Raw genomic sequence first — 16,415 nt, 5'->3', positions numbered from 1 at the left:
TTGTTGATAAGTGCTATCCAGGCTGGAATTGTCGGGGGTTGGGGTGCCATCCATTTGGTTCTCAGGAGTTTTTTGCCATAGAACAGGAGTGTTCGGATTAGCAATCTAGTTTTGTTTAATGGTATTATGTCATCAACTAGGCCTAGTAGGCATACTTCTGGTGAACAGGGGCCTTGATAGAACAGTTCATCAGTCATATATTTCACTATTAGTTTCCAGTAATTATTAATGTGTGGACAGTTCCAAGTCATGTGGAAGAAGTCTGCTTCTCCCTCGCCACATTTGGGGCAAATGGCTCCTGTATTCCTACCCATTTTTTCCAGTTTGGTGGGGGTGATGTAGACTTGGTGCATGAATTTAAATTGGATCAGTCTATCTTTCAAGGAAATCAGGTCTGTGTAGATGGAGTCTGTTGCATCTTCCCAAAGCTCACTTGTTATCGTCGGAAGAGAAGTTTGCCATATTGAAAGAGCTTTGTCAAAGGGGGAAGGAAATACTTTAAGCAATGATTTGTAAAGCCTGGAAGTCAGTTTGCTGTGTTGCGGGTTCCTGAGGACCTGTTCAAATGGTATTGTTGCATATTGTATAGTTAGAGTGGAGAATTGGGATCGAAATGCATGCCTTAGCTGAAGGTATCTGTATAACTGTATATTCTGATGTCCTGAGCTTTCTTTAAGTTGGTTAAGCGTGGGGTATTGTTTCCTATTATTAGGTCTCCCAAAACCTTAATGTTCAGAGCTGGCCAATAGTTGAAGTCTTGGAGGTCCCGGAGGTGGGGAAGGTTGCTGTTCAGCCAGAGGGGGAGGAAGGGTGAGAGGATCGGTGGGGCACAGTTCATTACCTACATGCTGCTCTCCATGCTTTGTAAGGAGTCGTGATAGTTGAGGGTTCTTTGTCATAGTCTCTAAGTCTCCTATAGGGAAGGTTGCTGATGCCCGCCCACGAGCCCACTAGGCTTGCTTGAAATACTAGTCCAGGGTCTTCCCCTCGGGGTGGAACCAGGTGTGGATGTGAAATAGTTGGCTTGCTAGGAAGTATAACTGAAGGTGAGGCAGTGCTAGGCCTCCCTTCTCTACTGGGGCTGTAAGGCTTTTCCAGGACAAATGGGGGTTCTTATTGGCCCAGAGGAATTGTGTGAGAATAGATGTGATCTAGGAGAAGAGTTTTAGAGGGACCCATACTGGAGAGTTGTGGAGCTTGTAGAGTAACTTGGGTAAATAAATCATTTTGTAAAGGTTTACTCTTCCCCAAAGCGTGATCGGTAATGGGGTCAATATTAATAATGCCGATTTAAGCTGTTGTATAAGAGGTTCAAGATTGTTTGCGATGTAATGTGAATCTTGGAGCGTAATTACTATGCCTAGATATTTGAATTTTGTGACCCATTTAATTTCACATGTTTCCTGGGATGGGGCTGGTATCGGGTCAATCGGTAATAGGACGGATTTTGATTTGTTGATTGTGAGGCCCGAGTATGTGCTGAATTGTTCAAGTATTGTGAACGTACTCCTAAGAGAGTCATATGGGTTTGCAAGAAATAATAGGTCGTCCGCATAGAGGGCCAGCTTGTCTTCTAATAGACCTTTGCGTAGGCCGATTACTTGGGTGAAGTGTCTGATAAGAATGGCTACTGGCTCAATAGCCAGAGCGAAGAGTAGGGGAGACAGCGGGCACCCCTGTCTTGTGCCTCTTGCCAGTGGGAAGGGGGAGGAGAGTGCGCCATTGACTTTGATTATGGCTGTCGGCTTTTTGTATAGCAGTTTCATGATCTCCCATAGGTAGGGCCACTCCACTGAGTCAAACGCTTTGGTTGCGTCAAGTGAGACAATCACTCTTGATCCTGAGTTGTCGTGCAGGATTTGTAGGTGGGTGTGGATTCTTCTCAGGTTAAGAGTTGTTGATTTACTAGGAATGAAGCCCGTTTGATCCGGGTGGATCACTAAAGTAATTACTTTCGCTAGTCTCGTGGCCAGGATTTTAGCAAATATTTTTGCGTCGGTGTTAATCAACTAAATGGGCCTGTATGACTCACACTGTTCTGGATCCTTCCCATCCTTATGGATTAAGACAATCGCTGCTTCGTAAAAGGAAGGCGGCAATTCCCCTTTATTCACTGCGTCCAGTATAGTTTCATGGAGGTGTTGGGGCAGGCTGTCGCTGTGTAGCTTGTACCAGGCTACTGGAAACCCATCTGGGCCTGGTGTTTTGCCTTGTGGGAGGGCGGCCAAATCAAGCACTTCACCATGTGATGGGGGGGAAATGCGATATGGCTAAGGTAGTTTTCGAGTCGCGGTTGGGTGTAGTTAATCCTGGATTTGTACAGGTCAGTGTAGTAGTTTAGGAATGCTGTTTTTATGCCTTGGGGCGTGGTTTCGAGTTCTCTCTTGGAGTTGGCTATTCTGGGTATGCATGTTTGGGAGTCCCTGGCGCTAGCCAGCCACGCTAGGAGCTTGCCAGCCTTGTCCCCTTAGTCAAAGATACATTGGTTAGTGTATAATAGTCCTTTCTTAGTTAATTGGGTATGTTCCAGTTCCAGGTTTCTCTGGGCATTAGATAGAGTGATATTGCTCACTGGTGTAGGGTTATTGCGGTGCTTCTCTTCCACCTGCGCTAGGTTGTGTTCTGCCTCCTTAACCTTATCAGCAAATTCCCTTCTTGCTGTTGTTATTGTTGATATTAGGACTCCTCGAGCCACAGCTTTGGATGCATCCCAAAGTATTCCTGGTGATGCTGTCGTCTGGTTGATTTCCCAGTACTGAAGTTATTCCTCTTGAGCTTTTTCTCTGACCAGGGGTACCGTAAGCCATAGTGGGGATAATCCAAAATCCAATACAGCATTGAGGTCGCCCAGGAGGCACAATGGTGCTGTCTGAAGGGAAGCCAAAACTGTGGTGATATGATCCATGAGTGCGGTTGAGAAAGGGGGAAGGTGATATACATTCACTAAAGCAGGTGGTAATTAATTTTGCACTGTAGGACTATATATCTTCCATGGTAATCTGTTCGAATTGTTATCAGCTCAAAGGCAATGGTCTTCCTGACTAGTATAGAGACCCCCCGGGAATGAGTGGAGAATGGGGCATGGTAGGCGTGGGCTACCCTGGGTTTTTTGAGAGAAAGTAATTTTTGTCCCGTGAGATGTGTTTCCTGAAGCAATAATAGTGAAGGACGATACTTTTTAAGGTAGGAAAACAGGAGGGCCCTTTTAAATTTTGAATTTAGACCCCTAATATTCCAGGAGATGAGCATTATGCTCTGCATTGTGGAAGCTTCTGGAATGAAAAAAGGTGGCCATACACGGGCCGATAAAATCTGCCGACAGACCGTGTCGGCAGCTTATTGGCCCTTGTATGGGGCCCCCCGACGGGCTTCACCGATCGAGATGGCCAGATCTCGATCGGATGGGACAAAAAATCCCGTTGGATCGCGGCCGCATCTATTCGTTGATGCGGTCCCGCGATCCGACCACCCATTGCTATTCGTTAGGATCCGATCGTTGGGCCCTAGGGCCCACGATCGGATCAGCCCAATATTGCCCACCCCAAGGTGGGCATATCGGGGAGAGATCCGCTCGTTTGACGACATCGTCAAACGAGCGGATCTCTCAGTGTATGGGCACCTTTAGCAGGATCAGATCTGAACTGGGGATCTAGCTGTTGGGCAACGACAAGGGTCACTTTGGAAAACATGAATGTCAGTAATAATACAAGTAGCCAGTTAACATGCATACAGTTGGCAATACAGTAAGTATACAAGGTGAGAGAGAAGAAGGAATGAAAGTGGTGAAATGCAGAAAGGTAACAACAATAACCCACACCCTGGTATCCCTCCCCTGCCCACCGGCAAAATGGAGTGGGCCTAGGCCATGAACTGTAGTAACTTTAACTGCGGAGGAGTATTGGTGCTGTATCAGATCGAGTAGCTTTTCTCTATGTAGGCTCCGTCACTGGGAGTAGTCGTCCAATGAATTAATGAAATATCCAAAGTTGACATAACATAAAGTCTCCTAGTATTCCCGTCTGGAATTCTTCCAAGCTATTCGCACTGGACCAAAGCTAACTATATGTGGGTAAAGACATTAGGCGTGTCCCTTGTTCAGTGCTAACTGTGTGCATTTATGGGTAGTAAGGTGCGGGGGTCCCAGCGGAACATAGGGGCCCACCGTAACTTACATACACTGGTTCTTGGACTCTTCCGGCGTCGCTTATGGATACAATGGCAAATCATCGCCTGATAGGGCTGTTTCTTGGGGTCATGCGTCGTTGTCGTGCATCCATCCATTGGTCGGCATCTTCAGGCTTTGTGAAGAATCTGGTCTGATCTCCATCAATTACGCGGAGTTTGGCAGGGAAGAGAACTGAGTAGGTAAGGCTGGCTGTTTTCAGCCTCCGCTTGACTCCTGTGAAGGATGCGCGCTGCTTCTGGACTGTTGCGGAGTAGTCCGGATAAAGGGATACTTGCGCACCGTTGTGAAGAATCTGTCCCTTCCGTCTGGCTGCCGCTAGCGCCGCATCCCTATCCCTGTAGTTCAGGAACTTCATAATTAGGGCCCGTGGACTGGCTCCCGGAGGCAGTGGGCGAGTAGGGACTCTGTGGGCGCGTTTGATCACTAGTAGCGGTGAGAATATCTCTGCGCCGAAGGTGAGTTTTAGCCAGTCTTCAACAAAGCGTTCCGGTTCTTTTCCTTCTGTGTTCTCGGGTAGGCCTACTAGCCGCACATTGTTCCGGCGGAGGCTGTTCTCGAGATCCTCCGCTTTGTAGGAGACTTCCGCCAGTTGTTTGGTAAGGCGAGCTAGTTCTGTCGGGATGTGCCTGGCAGAGTCTTCCAGCGTGAAGACCCGTTGCTCAACCTCAGTAGTCCGCTCACGGAGATTCTGCATATCATGCCTGAGGTGCGATAGATCCACTTTAATGGTTTCCAGCTGGGAAGTCATGCTGGAATGGACATTATTGATTGCCGCAAGAAGGTCAGTATTTGTTGGTTCGGAGGAGGCCGAGGCTGTGTCCTCCGATGCGCCTGGTCTTGCGTAGTTGCTGCCTCGAGAGGTGGTGGCGCTGGAGACAGGTATTTCTCCATTCGGGTTGCGGTAGCTTTTGCCCCATGCTTGCCCATCTTTTGTCTGGGAGAATGGAAGACTTCTTGTCTGTATTTTTGTGCTGGACTGGAAGGATTAGTGACAGGATTATATTTTATATGACGGAGCTCAGTTAGAACGCGTGCTATCAGGTCGCCATCTTGACTCCGCCCTCTGCAGTCACTGTATTAACCTAAAGGTTTTCCTGCTGGGTTTGGGGTAGAAATGCACCAATCCCTGCTTTTCAGGATTCGCCGAATCAAGGAATACAGGGGTACAGATTCAGCAGAATAATGAACTGCATCCAAACCGTTCTTCTGCACCAGAAAAGCCGGCACACGGGTGAAAATACCAGATGCATGTGTAAAGCAGTTTTTTCCAGTTATATAGGGTTTGAATTCGGTACAGCCAGACTCTTGGATTTGGCCAAATCCTGGCTTGTATTCGGCCAGAAACCAGAAAACAAGTACAATACAAGCACAATTAATTTCTTTGCAAAGATATGGTGACAATTGGTAAAATGACGGATTAAATCCTATAGAATAGAAAATGTAATGTAAATTAGTACAGTGGCGGATGTGGGCAAGTTACTCCATGATGCAATGCAATGCCTCTTTCAGCACTTTAATAATATGATTTTCAGCTCTTAATACATTTTGATGGAAAGCTAATGAAAGCCACTACCTATCATAATGCAAACACATCACAACTTGTCTTGTTCAATTTTAAAGCAATGTTGTCTCAATGCTAGTTCATAAAGAACAAGTAAGGGTCACAATTCACTTAGCTTCAAAGAACATCCCTTGTCTAAAAAAAAAAGAAGTGAGAACCTGAATGGGTTAATCCTTTTAATATCACTATTCTTTTGCATCATTCCCTCTGGAATTTCACTACCCAAAGCCTTAACACATCACATCAACAGCATCAAGCTTATTCCTACAATCTGTGCCAGAAAATACTGGGAAAAGAACAAGTTAAACAATGGTGAAATTCCAGCTGATATTAGAGCAGGCACAAGTTTATTTTAATAACAATAAAAAGTTGACTTGTCAGTTAAGATGTAAAAAAAAATATGCTAAAAAAAAAATCTTTAAAACACTGGAAACCACTTGTAATAAATGATATTTTAAGATAAAAGTGTTGTCTTTTTTCTTTCTTTCTTTTCTATGTAAATATATATAGGACTGGCCAGATATGGGATGACTTTGACGTAGTTGGCCAGCTTAAATATATTGCAATATATGGACAAACAATCCCTGTGTTGTTTAAAGGGTAAGGCATTTTTTAGTAGCAGTATGCACAAAATGTCGCTGTCTTAAATATATTGATAATGGGTTGAGTGCAGAGGACCTCTTGTAGTTGACTATATATATATATATATATATATATATAATTTGTACTTCACCCAGTTGCCCGGTTAATGTTTAGTATGGTTTCAAAAAGAACCAGCAACTAGGGGTTATTTTTGAAAAAGTATATTTAGGAAGGCATGTACAACGTAACGTTTCTCATGGCCATATAAACATATGTGTATGTATATATATACGTCATGAAACTTCTCGGTAACTTATAATATCCTTATATCAAGGGTTAATTAACCCTCGATATTCGACCCTCAAAGTAAAATCCTTCGACTTCGAATATCGAAGTCAAAGGATTTACCGCAAATACTTCGATCGATCGAGGTACAAATCAAACGATTCAAAGGATTTTTCTTCAATCTGAAATAGCTTAGAAAACTTATGGGGAAGGTCCCCATAGTCTAACATTGTAGCTCGGTAGGTTTAAAGTGGCGAAGTATGTAGTCAAAGTTTTTTTTTTTTTAAAGAGACAGTACTTCGACTATCGAATGGTCGAACGTTTTTTTACTTCGAATCGTTCGAATCAAAGTTGTAGTCGCTTATTCGATGGTCGAAGTACCCAAAAAAAAACTTCAAAGTTTTTTTTACTTCAAATCCTTCACTCGAGCTTAGTAAATGTGCCCCACAGTGTATATATGTGTGTGTGAGAGAGAAAAGAAATCAGTGCAGATTTCTTTGCTCTATTGATATATGTTCCAGCACCTAGGCATTTCCATTGTTTTCTGAGTGCACCTATCCAGTAGAGAGAGAGTGAGTGAGTGTGAGTGAGTGAGTGAGTGAGTGAGTGAGTGAGTGAGTGAGTGAGTGTGTGTGTGTGTGTGTGTGTGTGTGTGTGTGTGTGTGTGTACAAATATACACATACATACACGTATTGGATCTGTTATCCAGAAGGCTACAAATTATAGGAAAGTAGTCTCCCATAGGGACAAATTTACTAAAGGGCAAAGTGACTAACCCTAGCAAAAATTCAATAGCGTGACGTCATTTTGTTACTTCGCCGATTTACGAACGGGCACTGGCGTATATTCGCTAGCGAAGTGGACCTACTCTAGCGCTACTTCCCACGTCCATTGTACTTTAACTTGGCGCCGTATGCAAATTAGGCATCGCTAGTGTAACTTCGCTTTGTTTGACGAATTAACGATAGCGCAACTTTGCTACCTTTCGCCTCCCTGAGCGCAACTTCGGATTTTAGTGAATTAGAGGCGCGCTGTCGAAACTTCGCCTGGCAAAGTGCGGTGAAGCCAACTCTGGCGCAACTTCGAAGGTAAGTAAATTTGCCCCAGCCGAAAATTCATATTTTTAACATAGATTTTCTTTTTCTCTTGTACTTGACCCTAAGATATAATTTATCCTTATTGCGGGGAAAACAATCCTATTGGGTTTATGTAAAGTTTAAATTAAATAAAGTAAACCTAATGTTTGGAAAACCCTGGTCCTGAGTATTCTGGTTAATACCTGTATAGGATAATATACCCTCCACTGTAATTTTGAGTCACTGAGAAGCTCAGAGACTACATAAAAGCACAAGGCCGCAGTCTTTATCCTTTAACAGATTATCCTTCATAATCTAATTAATGATGGATAATTTATGACAATTTATATATTTTAGAATTGCTCCATTAAGCTCCTGGAACCACCACATCCCCTCTAATAATCCTGCTCAAATGTAATTAATCATTTTGCCCTATCCTCAGACAAGCAATCCCCATGTGATCAACTTTACACACAACTCCCAGCACCCTCTCTATTATGCATGACTTCCAGTACTACCCCACTCTTTTGTTTTCATGCACATTTGGATCTTTCCAGTATATTCAACCAGCTTCTCTTTCACAACTCTCAGACCACTGTAATTTCTACTTACACCCGGACAAGTATCATTTGCTTGTTTTTTTTCCTGGATGCACAAAGACACATTTCTTATTTTTTTAATAACTCCCATGAACTTCATTCTGATGATTGTATAACTGACAGCATTAGATTCACTTTTCTTACATAGAAGGTCAGGGTATTGAAGGTCAGTGGGCCCCGGCCTAGACCTGCTCCCCGCAGCCTCCTGAACTTTGCACTCCCTGACCTCCCAGGTGTTAAGCACAGTAATGCAATTCCCGAGTCTCCCACCCCATGTCACTATTATCTGCTCTCCCATGTAATAGTTAGCTGTAGGACTGATTCATCTGTCATTCTTTCATCTGTTTTTAATACTGCTAGGCCAGTTCCTCTCCCCACTGTGATGCAATTACCTTTCACCAGCTGCCAACTAGTTCTAACTGCCACAGGTCAATGATAGTAAATTGCTTATGTCAGACATGATGCATTGGCAATGGGGCAGTTTTAACCACGCACATTTATTCTGCCATAGGGCACTGAGAGATATGTTGGATGGAACAGTCTAATAACTGCATTGCACTGAAGCTTATGTTGTAATTTACAACTTGGATCCATTAAAGAATGGTGAACATGTATAGAAGTTAGAGATCTCCACAGTCCGCAGAGTGAAATACTGCCTCTCTCCATTCATTTCTATTGGATTTTTAAAGGCGTATTTATGAAATGGTGAACTTTCACTATCATCCTTTGATAAATACGCCTTTAAAATCCCATAGAAATTAATGGAGAGAAGCGGTATTTCACTCTGTGGACTGTGGAGATCTGTAACTTCACTCTTTGATGAATCTACCCCATAGAGTCCATTTTAAGCAAATATTTCTAATTTTTAAAATTATGTATTTTTCTCTGTAATAATAAAACAGAACTGATAACTTAGCTGCATGGATCCATATTCTCTCTCTCGCGTCCTCTCTCTCGTGCCCTCTCTCTCCCCTGCCTCTCTCTCTAGCGCCCCCTCTCTCTTGCGCGCGCACCCTCACACACACTCTCTCCCTCACACACGCTCTCTCCCTCACACGCTCTTCTCTCTCTCTCACACATTCTCTCACTCTGTGCATCATTAGCCTATGAAATCTATGGAGGCAATATGATGGTACAGTATCTTATTCAGAGGGGGAGTGAAAAAAATGATAGTTTCACTGTTCTTTAGAGACTTTAGCAGAGTGTTTTTCTGCAGAATACAGTCAGTTAAATATTATATTTAAGAAATTAGAAAATTATCTACAAATGAAAATGTAAAATTAAAGTGATAGTTCTTTAAATAAAGTAACACATTAATATATAGTTTCAAAATGAGATGCTTACATTAAAAAAACAAACTTATTGCATATATGGTAATGGCACATGGGCTATTTTAAACCGCAGTTGCCACCTTTCCTACTAAACACATACAGCTATGGGATTAGTTATCTGGAAACTCATTATCCAGAAAGCTCTCAATTATGGAATGGCCGTCTCCCTTAGACTCCATTTTATCCAAATAATACAAGATTTAAAAAATTATTTCTTTTTTCTCTGTAATAATAAAACAGTACCTTGTACTTGACCTAAACTAAGATACAATTAATGTTTATTGGAAGCAAAACCAGCCTATTGGGTTTATTTACATGCTTTTCTAGTAGACATGGTATGAAGATCCTAATTTTGGAAAGATCTGTTATCTGGAAAACCCCAGGCCCAAAGCATTCTGGATAACAGGTCCCATACCTGTACAAGCCTATATTTTCTTCCCTAATAATATCAAGCCTCATTTTTAGCAGCCAGACCAGTAAAATGCCATGCAAAAGCGGAAGTCAGAATGGCAATCCCTTATGTGCAAATAGTGTTCTGACTAACACACACAAAGTGCAGACAGGCAAATCTTTGCATGAAAAGGCATTTTTGCATGAAGGTCCATCTCTCACTGTTCCATGTACGTCAGTCAAGACACATTTTTTAAAAAAAATGTAAGTGTTGAAAGATAGAATGTGGCATTATACACTCAACAGATTTCAGAATTCTATAAATTTCTTGATGGACCATAACTGATGGGAATGCCTGCTTAAACTATTCCCCTTGCCATCACACACACAGAGCTTCAGCGCCATACAAGAAAACCTTGCAAGAAACTCTGAACACACTCACTCAGATTGTTGTATACAGTTAATTTATGTATAGGCATAAGGGATACTATAACTATATTTATGTCGTTGTTGTTTGTATTTTGGAGAATGCATTAAGAAAGGCTAACAGTATGGCAGTCCCCAATATGGCAATAAAACCTTCAAGGGAGTTTGTCACTCAGTAAGGAGTAAACTTCGGGCGACTTTGGAAAACCAAAGCAATCTGAGTGCCATCCCACCAGCGATTCACATTCTTGCTGGCGGGAATCCATTTTGGGGAGATTAGTCGCCAGAAGAAGAGATTTGTCGCTGAGTGACTAATCTCCCCGGAATGCTACATATGCCACCACCCTAAAGGGGTTGTTCACCTTCAAAACGTTTTCCTTTTAGGAACTCCACACAATAACTTAAGCTTTTTGAAAAGTAAACATAATTTCAAGCAACTTTGCAATATACATCAATTAAAAAATATGCAGACTTTTCATGATTTTTAATGGTTTGGAACAGTTTTCTAAACCTAGCCCCTTGATCTCATGCACCGAATCCAGGATTCGGTTCGGGATTCAACCTTTTTCAGCAGAATTCGGATTCGGGTGAAACCTTCTGCCCGGCCAAAACTAATCTCAAACCTAATTTGCATATGCAAATTAGGGACAGGGAGGGAAACCACGTGACTTTTTGTCACAAAACAAGGAAGTAAAAATGTTTTTCTCTTCCCACTCCTAATTTGCATATGCAAATTAGGATTCAGTTCGGTATTTGGTCAAATCTTTTGCAAATGATTCGGGGGTTCAGCCGAATCCAAAAGTGGATTCGGTGCATCAGTAGTGTTTAGTCAAGGTGTTGGTTGACAGTGTCTTGAAATCTACTGATCACCAGCTAAAGTAGCTCCCGATCCCGATCTATCTTTTGGGTGGGCACCCCTGCTTTAACTTTTCTAAATTGATTTAGTGGATATGTCTGTTATCTTTGTCCCTGCTGAGCAGAATCCCTGAGTTTCAGTAAAGGCAGCTGTTAGAATTGATACAATTGTTGCTAATATTCCAGAGATTTTGCTGAGAAATGTATCAACTCATGTAGCTACTAAATGTATCCAATTGTAACAGTTCAGAATCTGCTCCTGGATCACTGAACTGCCAGACCGAGACACCAGAGACAAGAACATTAAACTTCAATTCTTGAAAAAAACGATAAAAAATGGAAAGCAATTGAAAAAAGTTTTTATTTCTGGTGAACAATCTAAAAACAACTGGAAAAAGCGTTTATAATGTGAACAACCCCTTTAAGTGCCAGCGCATCTTGATCTCACACTTGTCATTTTCGTTGGTATTTGTCTTAGGAGAGTGCAGGCTAACCAAGTACCACTGTTGAGGTTCAGATTTTAAATAAAAACCTGCTAGATTGCACAGCTCTTTGCCATGACACTTTTACTCTGGTTTAGTTTGCAACTACTTGTGTTAAACGTAGCCCCTGTGTGTTCAGCTGCAATCCCTAATTCCTAGGGTTTATAGATCACACACAATCGTTGTATGTATAGGACATAAAAAAAACTAACATTGCCACATTTGACATAAAGTCAATACAATAATTTGTGATTGTTTTCAAATGAGTAAGATCCTTCATTTAGAATCTGCTTGAACTAGCGAGTGAAGCACAGGAGTAGTGTTGGAACAATGGTAAGGCACGCTGTTTGACCTCATTGGAGAAACAGAAAGGGTTTTCAGCTGAAGACACCTCTCTTTTTATTATATAGTATGGATCAATAGAGGCCCCATAAGAGGGGTCATTTATGAAATGTAATCATAGTCCTAGTGACACGAAACATGTTAGGCATGAGTTGTTTATACAAATAAAATATCTCTAATTTTTTACATACTATTATTCTGATCTATGCGTACACCAGGGCAGAAGGGGGCACTCCCTGAAAGCTTGTGCTGTTTTTTGCTGCAATTAATGGATTGAAAAGGTAATTGACGGTGTACATGTGTGCTTCTTCCATACAAAGTCGCTGGATAAGGATTGGGCGCAGCCAAGAAAGTGAATGCACCCTGGTTCAAGTAAGTGGTGTGCGGAAGATATTTGGTTTCTCAACTGACCTATGCCATTGACGGCAGGTTTTAGGTGGCAAATATTCAAATTAGAACTATTTCCATAGGTATGATAAACCTCACATACGAATTTTCATTCGAACAGGGGGATTAAAAATCGAATGTGTGGATTTTGACACCAAAAAAATGTAATTTACTATTCGACCTTTAATAATCTGCTCCTAAGAGTAGCAACAGTAATATGCAGTGCTTTTCTCCCTTCTAAGAAAGAAAGAAAACTATTCTAGAGACAGAAGCCAAAGTTAATATGCTATAGGACCTGCCAGTCCAAACATCCTAATGGCTCCAGTCACTGATATACTGTAGATATATGGTGCGGGACGGTTACCAGACAAAACAGGCTCCTTAAGAATCATAATGACTATAAGATGCTGGCAAAGCAGATCAATGTGTCATTTAGTCTGAATGTGTTTGACTGCTTGATAACACGAGTTCTTGCTAAAGTTGCCCATCAATTCTGAAGGGTTTAGTCAAAAAAAAGAACAGAAAGGAACCTATGTCCTTGGATACAGACCAGTATAGAGGGATGCAAAAATAGATGAATAAATCAAATTTTGCTCACCAAAATAACTCTAAGCAAACCTGACAGACAGGGTACATTTTATAAAAGAAATGATAATGTAGGTTATTGTACTGAGGCAAAGGCAAATGAACAAACAGACCGAAAAGTCAAGAAACAGCAGGCACAATGGAAACTCTGCAAACTGAAGCTAATTGCATTGGGATTGAAACTCTGTAGTCAAGCACAGGAAAAACACTGGGCACTGCTACAGCATCAGAAATGAATTAATGTAAACAGTGAGCAAGCAGCCTGTATGAAGTCTAGGGGACCACACACCCAGACCACACAGCACAATCTAAACTCACTCGCACGCAAGGCTCGAGGCACGCAAGGCACGCAAAGCTGTCATTCGGCTGAAGGGCAGAACAAGGAGGACTGTTAGCAAAGGCAGGACTTTACTCCTCAACCCTAAAGATATCATAAATAGGCTAGCGAGCCTAAGAACTGAAGAAAATGTAAGGAAAATATGAAAAATACATAAGCTTTGGATAGCAAAAAGCCTTTTCAAAGCCTCTCTCGTGCACTAGGCAAATTATTAAATGAAATGGCTGCAGAACTGACACAATTAATGTTTTACTTGCAATAAATGAAACTTGCACCATTTGTTGGCCAAAGAGGTTTATAATGTGCTAGTATTCATAACAGCAAATTTCCATTTATAGCTAAAATAAAGTATTAACTTTATTTTAAATAAATTCTTATTGCTATCAACCACCAACTGACAGATGGTTTAAATATATGTTTGTACAGTTGGCAACAGAGAATGATTTGTATATAACCTTTGTCATACTGCAACTTTTGCCTTTTTCATCACTACATTGAAGGGGATGTTTACCTTTAGAACATTTCCGGAAAAACCATTGGCCATGTAAACAATATTTGCTAGGTGATTTCATTAGCAAACATAGAGAGCATTTAATATATATCTACCTTTAAAGGTAGAACTGCATAGATCTTCAAGTCTCTACTGGCAACCAGGGGGCCTTCCCTCCCACATAACTAAGGGGGTTATTTATCAAAATCCAAAAATATCTCATTATTTTCTGAAAGCTACTCCAACCAAATCCACACATGTTTTTTCCCCTTATTTATCAATACATTTTACTGAAAATTTCTTGCTTGGGAAAAAAACTCTACAAAATCCGAATACAGACAATTCTTTTGGATTTGCCACCCAAAACTGCGACTTTTTCATATTTGAAGCCTGAAAACCACCATAAATCATATTATTGCACGAAACCCAGCGCAGATCAGGATATCTTCGGGATTTCTCCCATTGACTTCTACATGATCTTGGCAGGTCTGAGTTGGAGTACTTTTTTATTCTGATGTTTTACACCTTTGGGGTTTAATAAATCCCAAAAATTTGGTATTTTTTCCCCAAGGAAAAATAGTGTTTTACCCCTTTAAAAGATCAATGAGATAAAGAACCCCCTTAGTATTCTGCCGTAGTCACATTGCGGTGAGGCACAGCTTACTAGTGTGCATGCCCTTTCTTTTGCAGGTCACTGATAGCTGAATTGCATCAGCTATGTTGGAATCTTCTTAGAAGAGAAGTGGAGAAAGCTAAGTCAGGGAACTGCAAGTGAAGGGGCATACGCATTAGAGATTGGTTTCTGTCCGGGAACTGCAAGTGAAGGAGCATGCGCATTAGGGATTAGTTTCTGAGCTTTCTCCACTTCTCTTCTAAGAAGATTCCGACATAAACAGGATCTTCATAGTCAGGGGGGTCGAAAACCCTCTGTTTGGCTAAGAAAGAGATTATGCAGCCCCTCCATCTAAGGCAGATCCAGGCATGGGATATGTTATTCACATTACGGGAAGGCCATCTCGCATATACTTTATTTTGTCCAAATAATCCAATTTTTTAGAAATAATTCCCTTTTTCTCTGTGATAATAAAACAGTACCTTGTACCTTATCCAAACGAAAATAAACTGCAATTACTCCTTATTGGAGGCAAAACAATCCTATTGGGTTTATTTAATGTTTAAATTTTTTTTAGCAGATAACATACAAAGAGCCAAATTATTGAAAGATCCATTATCTGGAAAACCCAAGGCCCCAAGCACTCTGGATAACTGATTCCATAACTGTTGAAATATTGAAAATGATCGTTTTAATTAGACCGCATTGTAAATATTGTTTAAATGGCCAAATCTATAAATTTAAAAAAAAAAAAACGTATAAAGGTGAGAATTCCCATTAAATAATATTTACTCTCTAAAAATGTATGCTTGAAAACTGCAGTTCTTTTTTTTTTTAAATTAGGCAAATTATTATTGGGTTTATATTCTCTTGCCACAAGGAAACACAATCCTTGTAACCTCACAGCAAATAGCTTTTTTCTAGAAAAATTGCAGTTCTGGTCAGGTCCTAGATACAAATAAATGTCACGTCAGCATTACTACCATACGCCTTCAGAATGGAATCTAAAGGAATCTATTGCTGAATACCAAAGTGTGTGAGTGTGTGTGAGAGAGAGAGAGAGAGAGAGAGAGAGAGAGAGAGAGAGTGTGTGTGTGTGTGTGTGTGTGTGTGTATATAAATGAAGGTAAAATCTGAATTTAAAATGATAGTGCTACTTAGATAAAATTAGCAGTGCTCATTTACACATTTTACAATTGGCAATCTTTGACTAGTACAGTAATCTATGGTAAATAGGGGCATAAACAATTCTTCGCTTTCATTTTCCTTCCTGCAGCAGGTTACTACGGGTTACGCCCAGGGACAGAACTACAAAAAAATAATAAATGAATATGATGTCTCTAATGATGGGTTTCTGGGTTATCACATGCTTCTATGATCTGGTGGAACAAGTATTCACAGGCATATGCAGTAGCATACCGTCCCACAGTGCCGCTTTTCGCGGGACAGTCCGGATTCGCTGTTAAAAAGTCCCGAAGCTCCGGTAATATGCAGCTCCTTGGTTCCGGCCGGACAGCTATTCCTTATGTCACAAGTATCGTCTCGCGAGAATGTGACGTCACAACTTTACGTATATTAGCGTGCTGATGCTGTACGTATCCGCTGTTAGCCAGCCAGGAGTTGTGAGTGTAGTCTACGCACTAGTTTTATTATCTCTACTGTCTGCTGCTACTTTTTTTTAGGGACCGTTAATGAGAGTCTGTGTTTTTTCATGGTAGGTGTCAGCAGTGCCCTCTGCCACCACAGCCTTAGCTTCAACTATTTGACTAAAATTAAATAATTGTTTTCTTTTGCTCAGTGGAATTGTTTTCTTTTGCTCAGGGGCTAAAACCCTATTTCTTTTTGAACGGTGATGATATTAGCCTAATTGTTATCGCCGTAGTCTCT

At 41.2% G+C, this 16,415-nt stretch overlaps 1 protein-coding gene across 1 annotated transcript in view; it reads right to left on the bottom strand.

Annotated features, from left to right (window-relative positions):
* Positions 1–16,105, bottom strand: part of exoc2.L (exocyst complex component 2 L homeolog) — a 138,821-nt gene extending 122,716 nt beyond the window's left edge. The window contains exon 1 of the mRNA XM_018267739.2: positions 15,948–16,105. The gene's annotated coding sequence lies outside the window, so the exon portion shown is untranslated. The remainder of the gene's footprint in view (positions 1–15,947) is intronic.
* Between the last annotated feature and the right edge of the window lie 310 nt (positions 16,106–16,415).

Source organism: Xenopus laevis, chromosome 6L (genome assembly GCF_017654675.1).
Source record: "Xenopus laevis strain J_2021 chromosome 6L, Xenopus_laevis_v10.1, whole genome shotgun sequence".
Taxonomy (NCBI): Eukaryota; Metazoa; Chordata; class Amphibia; order Anura; family Pipidae; genus Xenopus; species Xenopus laevis.
Note: the sequence above shows the minus strand (reverse complement) of the source record. Positions and strands in the feature narration are given on the sequence as shown.